Below are 8,629 nucleotides of genomic sequence, written 5' to 3' on the forward strand. Positions count from 1 at the left end.
CGAGGCTGCTCGACGTAAACATCTTCACTTAACTCTCTATGCAGAAAGGCACTTTTGACGTCGAGTTGGTAAATGCTCCAATCCTTCTGTGCTGCCAATGCTACAATCATCCGAATGGTATCCCATCTAGCCACAGGTGCATAGACCTCAGTGTAGTCTATACCAAATTGTTGTGCATATCCCTTCGCCACTAACCGAGCCTTGCACTTGTCTACCTTGCCATGTTCATTGTACTTTGTTTTGAAGATCCACTTTACTCCGATCTTCTTCATGCCCTTAGGTAAGGTTGTCAGCTCCCAAGTATCATTTTTCTCAATGGCATCAATCTCAGACCTCACAACATCTCTCCACTTTGAATATCTGACAGCCTCCTCAAAACTAACTGGATCATCACTTGCAGTAAACACAGCCAAGTTATGGAACTCAAGCTCTTCCTCTAACAAACCCTCCCCACTAGAATAATCTTGCATCCATAAAGGCTGTCTTCTATTCCTTCCTTCTTGCAAGGCTGGTAAACCATCTGAACCATCTAGTCGAGAGCTACTTGAACTTGAGCCTGACTCATTTTGTTCCTTTTCACTAGCCTCACCTTCTTCATCACTTTGAACCTGTTCACCTTGATTTCCTTCATTGTCACCCCAAATTAAAACATCCTGTTTTGCTTCCTCACTACTCCTCCCCCAATCCCAGCTTGCATCCTCATCAAATACAACATCTCGACTTACAATAATCTTCCTTGAAGTGGGATTGTACAATCGATAGCCCTTGGACTCTTCACTCACACCTAATAACACACACTTACTGCTTTTGTCATCAAGTTTGATTCTCTTGGCATCAGGAACATGCACGTATGCCACACAGCCAAATACTCTAAAATAATCAACACTCGGTTTGGCTTCACTCCAGGCTTCTTCGGGGGTTACATCTTGCACCACCAGTGTTGGACTTCTGTTGAGAACATGAGCAATCCAGTTCACCGCTTCCCCCCAATAACTCTTTGGAACTTTCTTCTCAGATAGAATGCTTCGTACCAAGTTCATGATTGTTCTATTTCTTCATTCAACAACCCATTCTGTTGGGGAGTGTAGGCAGCAGTGAGCTGTCTCTTGATGCCATTGGACTTGCAAAACTCGTTAAATTCATGAGATGTAAACTCTCCTCCCTTGTCAGTCCTTAAACATTGAATGAAGAGACCTGTTTCTTTCTCTACAAGATTCTTGTAAGCTTTGAACATGGTGAAGGCCTCAGACTTTTCTATTAGGAAATATATCCACATTTTCCTACTGTAATCATCAATGAAACTGAGAAGATACCTCTTGTGGCTATTGGATTCGGGGGAGATTGGTCTGCAAATATCTACATGAATCAGTTGTAGCTTTGCGAAGCTCTCCACGTACTCCTCTTTGGGAATGAATCTCGTCTTTGCTTTCCCACCAAGCAATCAGAACACACTTCTGCAGGAGCCTTGACCTGAGGTAACCCTTTCACCATTTTCTTGAAATGCAAAGTTCTCAAGCCCTTGTAACTCAAGTGACCATACCTGCGATGCCATAGGTGTGATAGATCTTGTGTGGCTGTTTGCAAGCATGTTGAAGGGTCAGTAAGCACAACACTAGCAAGAATCACAAACATCCGGTTTGCAGACATTGGTGTCTGCATGATCAGCCCCTTTCTCGCATGATATATCTTGCATGCTCCATGTTGTATTAGAATTGTCAAATCTCTCTCTTGCAATTGCCCTAGACTTAGCAAATTGGTTTTCAACTCAGGAACATAGTAAACATCACTGATTACCTGAGTCATGCCATGTAACTTCAGCTTGATGCTGCCTTTCCCCATCACAGCCATCCTAGCATTGTTCCCAAGCTTTACGGAGTGTCTGAATTCTTCATCAAGGACCGAAAACCACTTCTTGTTTCCAGACATGTGATTGCTGCAACCACTATCCAGAAACCACACGTCTTCACTCTTTGACTTATTTTCCTCCACATATGCCATCAACAGCAACTCCTCCTCTTCTCCAAGCTCCGTATAATTCACTGTTTTACCCCAACTAGGGCACTCATATTGGAAGTGTCCTAGTTTATGGCACTTGTAGCATTCTACCACTGCCTTATTAAACCCTTGTCTTCCACGACCTCTTCCCCTTCCTCTGCAACCTCCACGACCTCTTCCTCCTGCTCTCAAGTTTTCATCAAGAGTAGCTTTCAGGACCTGTTCTTCTCCACTATGTCCAAGCATGCGTTGTTCATGAACCAGCAAGCTACTTTGAAGCTCATCAATGGTCATTGTTGTCAAATTATTGGATTCCTCTATCGAGCACACCACATAGTCAAACCTTGGAGTCATTGACCTCAAGATCTTTTCCACAATCACCAGCTCTTCCATTCTCTCCCCATGAGCCTTCATTTTATTGGCTATGGTAAGTGTCATCAACCTTCTCGCCTTCTTTCATCCCAAGAATCTCAAACTCCCTTCTCAACGCTTGCAGTTGAGCCCTCTTCACCTTTGTTGAGCCTTGGTATTTTTGCTTCATAGAATCCCAAATGCCTTTTGCAGTCTCCTTGTTCAGGATGGTCTCCACAATTGTTCTGTCAATGGCCTGAAACAAATAGTTTTTGACCTTCAAATCCTTCAACTTAGCATCGTCACTTACCTTACGTTGAGCCTCAGTCACCTCAACACCTTCTGCTGCAGCTACAGGAAGGCCAGTCTCCACCAATTGCCAGTACTCCTTTGATCGGAGGAAATTCTCCATGAGTATAGCCCAATGATCGTAATAACCATCGAACTTGGGTATTGCTGGCTGAACGAAGTTTGGCTCCGCCATGTTTTTTCCCTCTCTTTTCTCTCACCCCCCCCCCCCCCCCCCCCCCCCCCTTCCTTGATTACTCTCCCTCTCTTATAAGAAACTGCGGTTTCTTGTGTTTCCCAACTAGGCCCCTTGATGGGACTCTGATACCAGAATGTTATATATGAAGACAATAAGAACTGAACACCAAGCATGGGAGAATATCTTCTTTATTCATTATTAACCAAGCTGCGGCTTATATAGCCTTACAAGAGATTGAAACAAACTAACAGCCCATTCAACGCACAACTCTCGTTGGTGGTACACGATAGCAGGAATGAGTCAAAACCTACCTAACGTCCCTATAAATAGGGCTTATTAACAGCAACAAACAAGACAAACTTTTAACAACTTAATTGAAACCCTAGCAGCATTAATGCGTCCATGCAACCCTAGCGGCACTCATGCAACCATGCAACCCTAACATAGATAGCCAGATGAATGCCCAACTGCCCAACCGTCCAAGTACCTAGGCGGCCGCCTAATTGCAGCCCGCCCAACCCCCCGATTTGGCGTTCCTCGAGTCAGAGAGTCACCTCCTAGCGCCTAGCGGCCTGGGCAGCCAAGTTTTAGAACAGTAATATAAAAAAGTAATTAACATGGAAGATATGCAAACTAAAGTTAATCAAAATTGTTTATTAGTTAGTTTATATTGTATCAACACTTACAAACTATTATCGCATTGAAAAATACGTACAAACTATTATTGCATCAAAAATAGTTGATGTGATCGTCATGAAAGAACAAAAAATATTTCCATGGCTTCACAAGTCTTCTATATATACATTGTTCAAAAGTATACAAATCATTGTTTCATAAAAATGGGTCACATGACAATCTCTTATAGGAAGCGAAATAATATCTTTATGGTCCGCTTGGCCTTTTATTAACATCATTGAAAAAATGGTCCTTGGATTTTAATCTTGCATGGCATGGGACTGAATAGGTTTCGATGTATTTGGTACTTGGCTAAAAAGCAAATTCAAAAGAGCTGATTCCATCTGAATTTTCATGCGAACTATTAATATCCATTGATTTTTTTTTTTTTTTTCCATTTCCCAAATACCTGCAATCAAAACAAAAACAAAAGAATAATAATTACTACCGAAACTTGCCACAAACTGGAAAACATATTTTGGTGCATGATAATATATCGCATGATACAATTAAAGTGCAAAATGTACTTTTGGTTTTAGGTCTTTCCATTCCAAACCATAAATTTGATCATTCACTACACTATAAAATGGTAAGTAAGCAGCAGTTCGCAAGAGCAACGGTTGTAATGTACACTGCTTTTCTTTTATATCCTATATTTTAAAATTTAAAACACTTGTAACTCATACAGTAATTCTTAAACTCATTCAGCCTAAAAATAGTGATATCCCCTCCTTGAACTAACAAATGGGGGTAGAGGAAAATCCAATAACCACAATAATTGAAGTACTTGTACAAATATAATAGTCTTCCTCCTCATTATTTTTCTCAGACCATTGGATCCCTGTAATTTAGCAGTACCTGTAAAAGTTTCAGCTGCAATTTTAGGTATATGTCACTACTTGCTTTTGCTATAATAAATTTATGGAATGCAAAGTTGAGTCCAAACAAAATTTACAGTACAATCCCTACTCGGTATCATAAATATCATACAATGTAAAAGGGGATCAATGTTTCTTCATTAACAGGACAAAGAACTAATGTGAAGTGTGCAAATAGACACATTGCTGGTCCTCTAGATCTAGAACCCTTGTAAATCCACTCCAAATGCTTAAACTCTTGAACCCTAGGAATACACATCTCACTCCTTTTAACTCAAAGAAGGGATGAGCCAAATGTCCAAAACTAAAGTAGCACAACAATCAAAGACTAATGCAAATGAATCTTGGTGTTCAGCTATGACTATTGGTTTCCATAGTTTTAACAGTATTTCCATGTGAAACAACAATAATTATACGCTAACCCTTATTCCACAGTTTCTGAGTATTATGGATTATATAAAGAATCTTCAAATACATTGACCAAGTTCAAAACTGGTTACAATATTTAGTCATAATTCAATCAGAAGAAGAAGCAATTCCATTTCTATATCTCAATTTGCGAAACATAAATCTAAATAATGAAACTCATGTTAGCACAACTACTGATTCCTCACTCCTTTCAACAACATTTAACTACTAACATAAATAATTGAGAAGGACAGTATATATAATAGGTTAATTTGCAGGTAAACTGACAATACTTACCTTCAGTTTCTTCTCTGACCTTTTTGCTCGATTCCAAATGCAAATCTGGAAATTCTAGATTAAAACACTGAAAATATTATATACATATATACAATCAAATAAGAATGACAGGCAGAATAAGAATAAAATAGAAGACACAATCAAATAAAAGGCAGAATATGAGATTACTATGAAAACGCTGGAAGTAGTATATATACACAATTGAAAACAGTATATCTCAACATGTATTCTGTACATTGAAAAGGTTACAAACTGAAGGTGCAAAGGCGGTAAAAGGAAGTTAGAAAGTTTCAAATTGAGATGGGCACTATTATGGGATAGAATCAATAGAAGAACACGAATAGATGGTAATGAGTGCCTTCTCATTAAGGAGGAAAAAGGCTATCCAGCTACATCAACTGAACTACGGTAAGCTATTAGCGTTGGACGTGAAGTGTTAGTTCATTCCTAGTGTTCCAAAACACTAACATCAAAGAGAGAGTAAAAACTTACTTACTTATACAAGATGCCATATTTCGAAATTTACATGTTCAGTGCATTCAACAAAACCAAGTCATTACCACCTGCGACCCTACAAATCCCAAACAACAAACAACTCTGAGTAAGGAAATGACAGAAAACCAAGCAAAAAACACAAATCACAACATATGGTAAGTAAAATTCAAGGTTGATGTAAGAAATAGATTTTCAGCAGCATCCATGATTAGATTGCAGTTCAATTTGAAGGCAATTAGCTTACACAGCACTTGGAAAAAACTATTAGCAAGAACGTACTAAAAGAAAAATTACAACACATCGACTACAGTTTTCAGGACTTCGCAGATCTTTTTATAATTGCCTATATATATATATATATATTTGCTTATTAAGTCATGGAGAGGCAGTGTTTGATAATTGAAATGGATCTAATTCCCAGACGTAGCTTTTCATGCTTATTTCTTTGTGTTCATATCCAACATCAAGATTCATAAGAAAACCAAATGTTCCTAACTGATTGTTATTGACCACTAAAATAAACAATGAATAAAGCAGAAACCAACATTCAAATTAGTAATTACACTTTCTGTTTACTTACCCTTAACTAAACCCTATTGTGTGTGCATGTGGTGAGATAGCGTAAATATCAAAATAATGAATACCATAATCCTCAACTTACCTGATCAGAAATTGGCTTCTCTTATTTATGCCTGAAAATCAATCACAAACCAAATAAACAGAGGAAACCACCTCACAAAGAATCAAAAATCAAAAGGAGAAAGACTCATGCAATAATAAACACCAACAAAAAAAAAAGTTACTGAAAGAAACAGAAATAAAAAATCTGCAAAACCAAGACTTCGATCAAGTAGAGAATGGACTGATTGATCAATCAAATCACTTTAATTTAATAGTTTAAGCTTTGATCCCAAATTCCAGCCACCATTGGACCTGTTTTTCCAGAAGGAGAGGTTCCCCAATATTGATCCTACTTTCTTTCTTTCTTTTTTCCCAACCAAATAATCCTGAAAAGATTGAATCCCGAATAATCCTACTCTTTCTTTTCAGCAGATTAAGAACATCAGAGAGAATTACTTCCGACTGCAATTTATCTGAATCAACACAAACATTATTGACGACACAAAATTATCCTTGCACTCCAACCAAATAGTAGCCAACTGCAAGACAACCATAATAAACAGAAATCAGATAAATTGAAACTCTCCAAAGCCAATGAAGACAAAACAAAATCTGAATCCACTCTTAGTCTGATCAGAACCCAACCTCGTCAGCAACCGACGACCAAAATCCCTGCGCCAAAAAAGCTCAAATCTCCAGTCATGCAAACTCCTCACCCTCTCTCTAATCAAAACAGTACTCTACCTTTCTCGCTTTCCCCCTCTCTCTTTTAGGCTACCGATCTCTCTTCGTGGAAACATAACAACACGGAAGATGGCAAGAAAGAGACAGCATAACAAACGGGGGCAATCGAGTAAAACTATAAACAAGAAGGGGCACATTCGTCACTACACTGTTCATATTAGAGGAGAGAATTTGTAAGGGCCGGGCATTTAAGCCTGAAAACCCGTAAACCCGGACTGGCCTGTCAAGGCCCGACCCATATAGTTCAGGCCCTTTTTTTTTTTTTTTTTATCAAAACGGTTCAGGCCAGGCCTTAACTTTCAAAATACGGTTCGGGCCCGAGCCTGCACTTTCAGGCATGTGTCGATCTCTATATTATTGACTATAAAATAGGGCTCATATTTTTATATTGTAGACCTCCCCACACCAAATCATTCTCTCTAATATTAATTCCTAACCCTACTCTCTCTCTCTCTCCCCCTCTCCTCTTTTCTGTCAGCCGCATAACTCCATTTCTCTCTTCTTCTTCCTTTTGGTTACCAGAATTCCATTTCTCTCTCTTCTTGAAACTTCTCATTTTTGAAATCCAGAACCTTCCTCAAGGCCACCATCTCACCGATCTCATCGCCCCATCTTCACTCGTCCCCTACCTTTCGCTTTAGCTAGCTCAAATTTTCAGAACCTCTTTCTCTCTCCAACTAGATCATCCCCTTCCATGGATCCCACGGTCTGCTCTTCCTCTCGCTGCTCCCCGAGTGTGCATCCTGCATCTACTGCCCCCATAGCCCTACGCTAGCCCGCTACCTCCGCAACCACCGCACACAGCTAGCCCACGCTAGCGTCTGCCCTTGCAATCCTCAGCCCTACAGCCTGCCCCCGCACACACTTGCTCGACCCTGCGACAGCCAGCACGCCCCTACGTCAACCAGCCCAGCGCGCGCCCCCTCTCTACGTGCCCGTGAAATCATTGCTACCTACAGCCCCGCAGTCCCATGGCCCTGTAGCACCCGCAGCTCCCCCGTTCAGCTAGCCTCGCCCAAAGCTCACCTAACTCGCATATCCCCACAGCCTGTTTTCCAACACGCCTGCATAAACACTCGCGTGTTCTCAAGCCTCGAATCAACAAGTAAGTTTTTAAGATTAAAGATCCTGCTTTCTTGTCTTTTAAATTTCTTTATTTTCTTCGGGGATTGCAATCTTCCCTTTTTCCTCCATCCCACATTTCTATAACATGGGTTCGATTATTTAATAAGCGGAAATTGTGGGGATTCACGCTATATACGAACTAAGAGCGTCTGTGATCGTAGGACTAAGAGCATCCTCAAGCATCGATCTTTGACCATATTAAACATCATTGTTTCTGTCTAATCCAAATAAACTTGGAAATTGATTTCTTGGTAGCATAGCTCGGAAATCTTATTATTAGTGATCGTGGAAGTTTTTACTCCGATACTAATCTATTTCTTCTTCTTATTTTCAGGATGTCGAATGAACCAAGACTCAACTTTCCATGCTTGACTCAACGGGTTCTGAATATCATAGCTGGGTGACCGACGTTGAGAACCACCTCACTTCTTTGGGAATATTACCCATAATCCGGCCATCAAACCCAGATCTTGTTTTCGATCCTACAGCCACTAAGCATGCTTGAGCAGTCATCCTGATATGATGACACATGGATAAATCACTTCGTTTGGAG

General features: G+C 40.0%; 1 long non-coding RNA gene across 2 annotated transcripts; it reads right to left on the minus strand.

The window, feature by feature from the left end:
• Positions 1-4,126: 4,126 nt before the first annotated feature.
• On the minus strand, positions 4,127-7,008 carry LOC112189989. Of its 2 annotated transcripts, none has more exons than XR_002932158.2 (6): positions 6,853-7,008; positions 6,664-6,746; positions 6,248-6,278; positions 5,588-5,662; positions 5,092-5,145; positions 4,127-4,366 (listed from the first exon to the last, which is right to left on the minus strand). It is a non-coding gene; the product is annotated as an uncharacterized LOC112189989 (long non-coding RNA). The 2 variants fall into 2 exon arrangements; XR_002932157.2 differs by having other exon boundaries at positions 6,520-6,746.
• Positions 7,009-8,629: the final 1,621 nt, after the last annotated feature.

This window comes from Rosa chinensis, chromosome 2 (assembly GCF_002994745.2).
Source record: "Rosa chinensis cultivar Old Blush chromosome 2, RchiOBHm-V2, whole genome shotgun sequence".
NCBI classification, from domain to species: Eukaryota; Viridiplantae; Streptophyta; class Magnoliopsida; order Rosales; family Rosaceae; genus Rosa; species Rosa chinensis.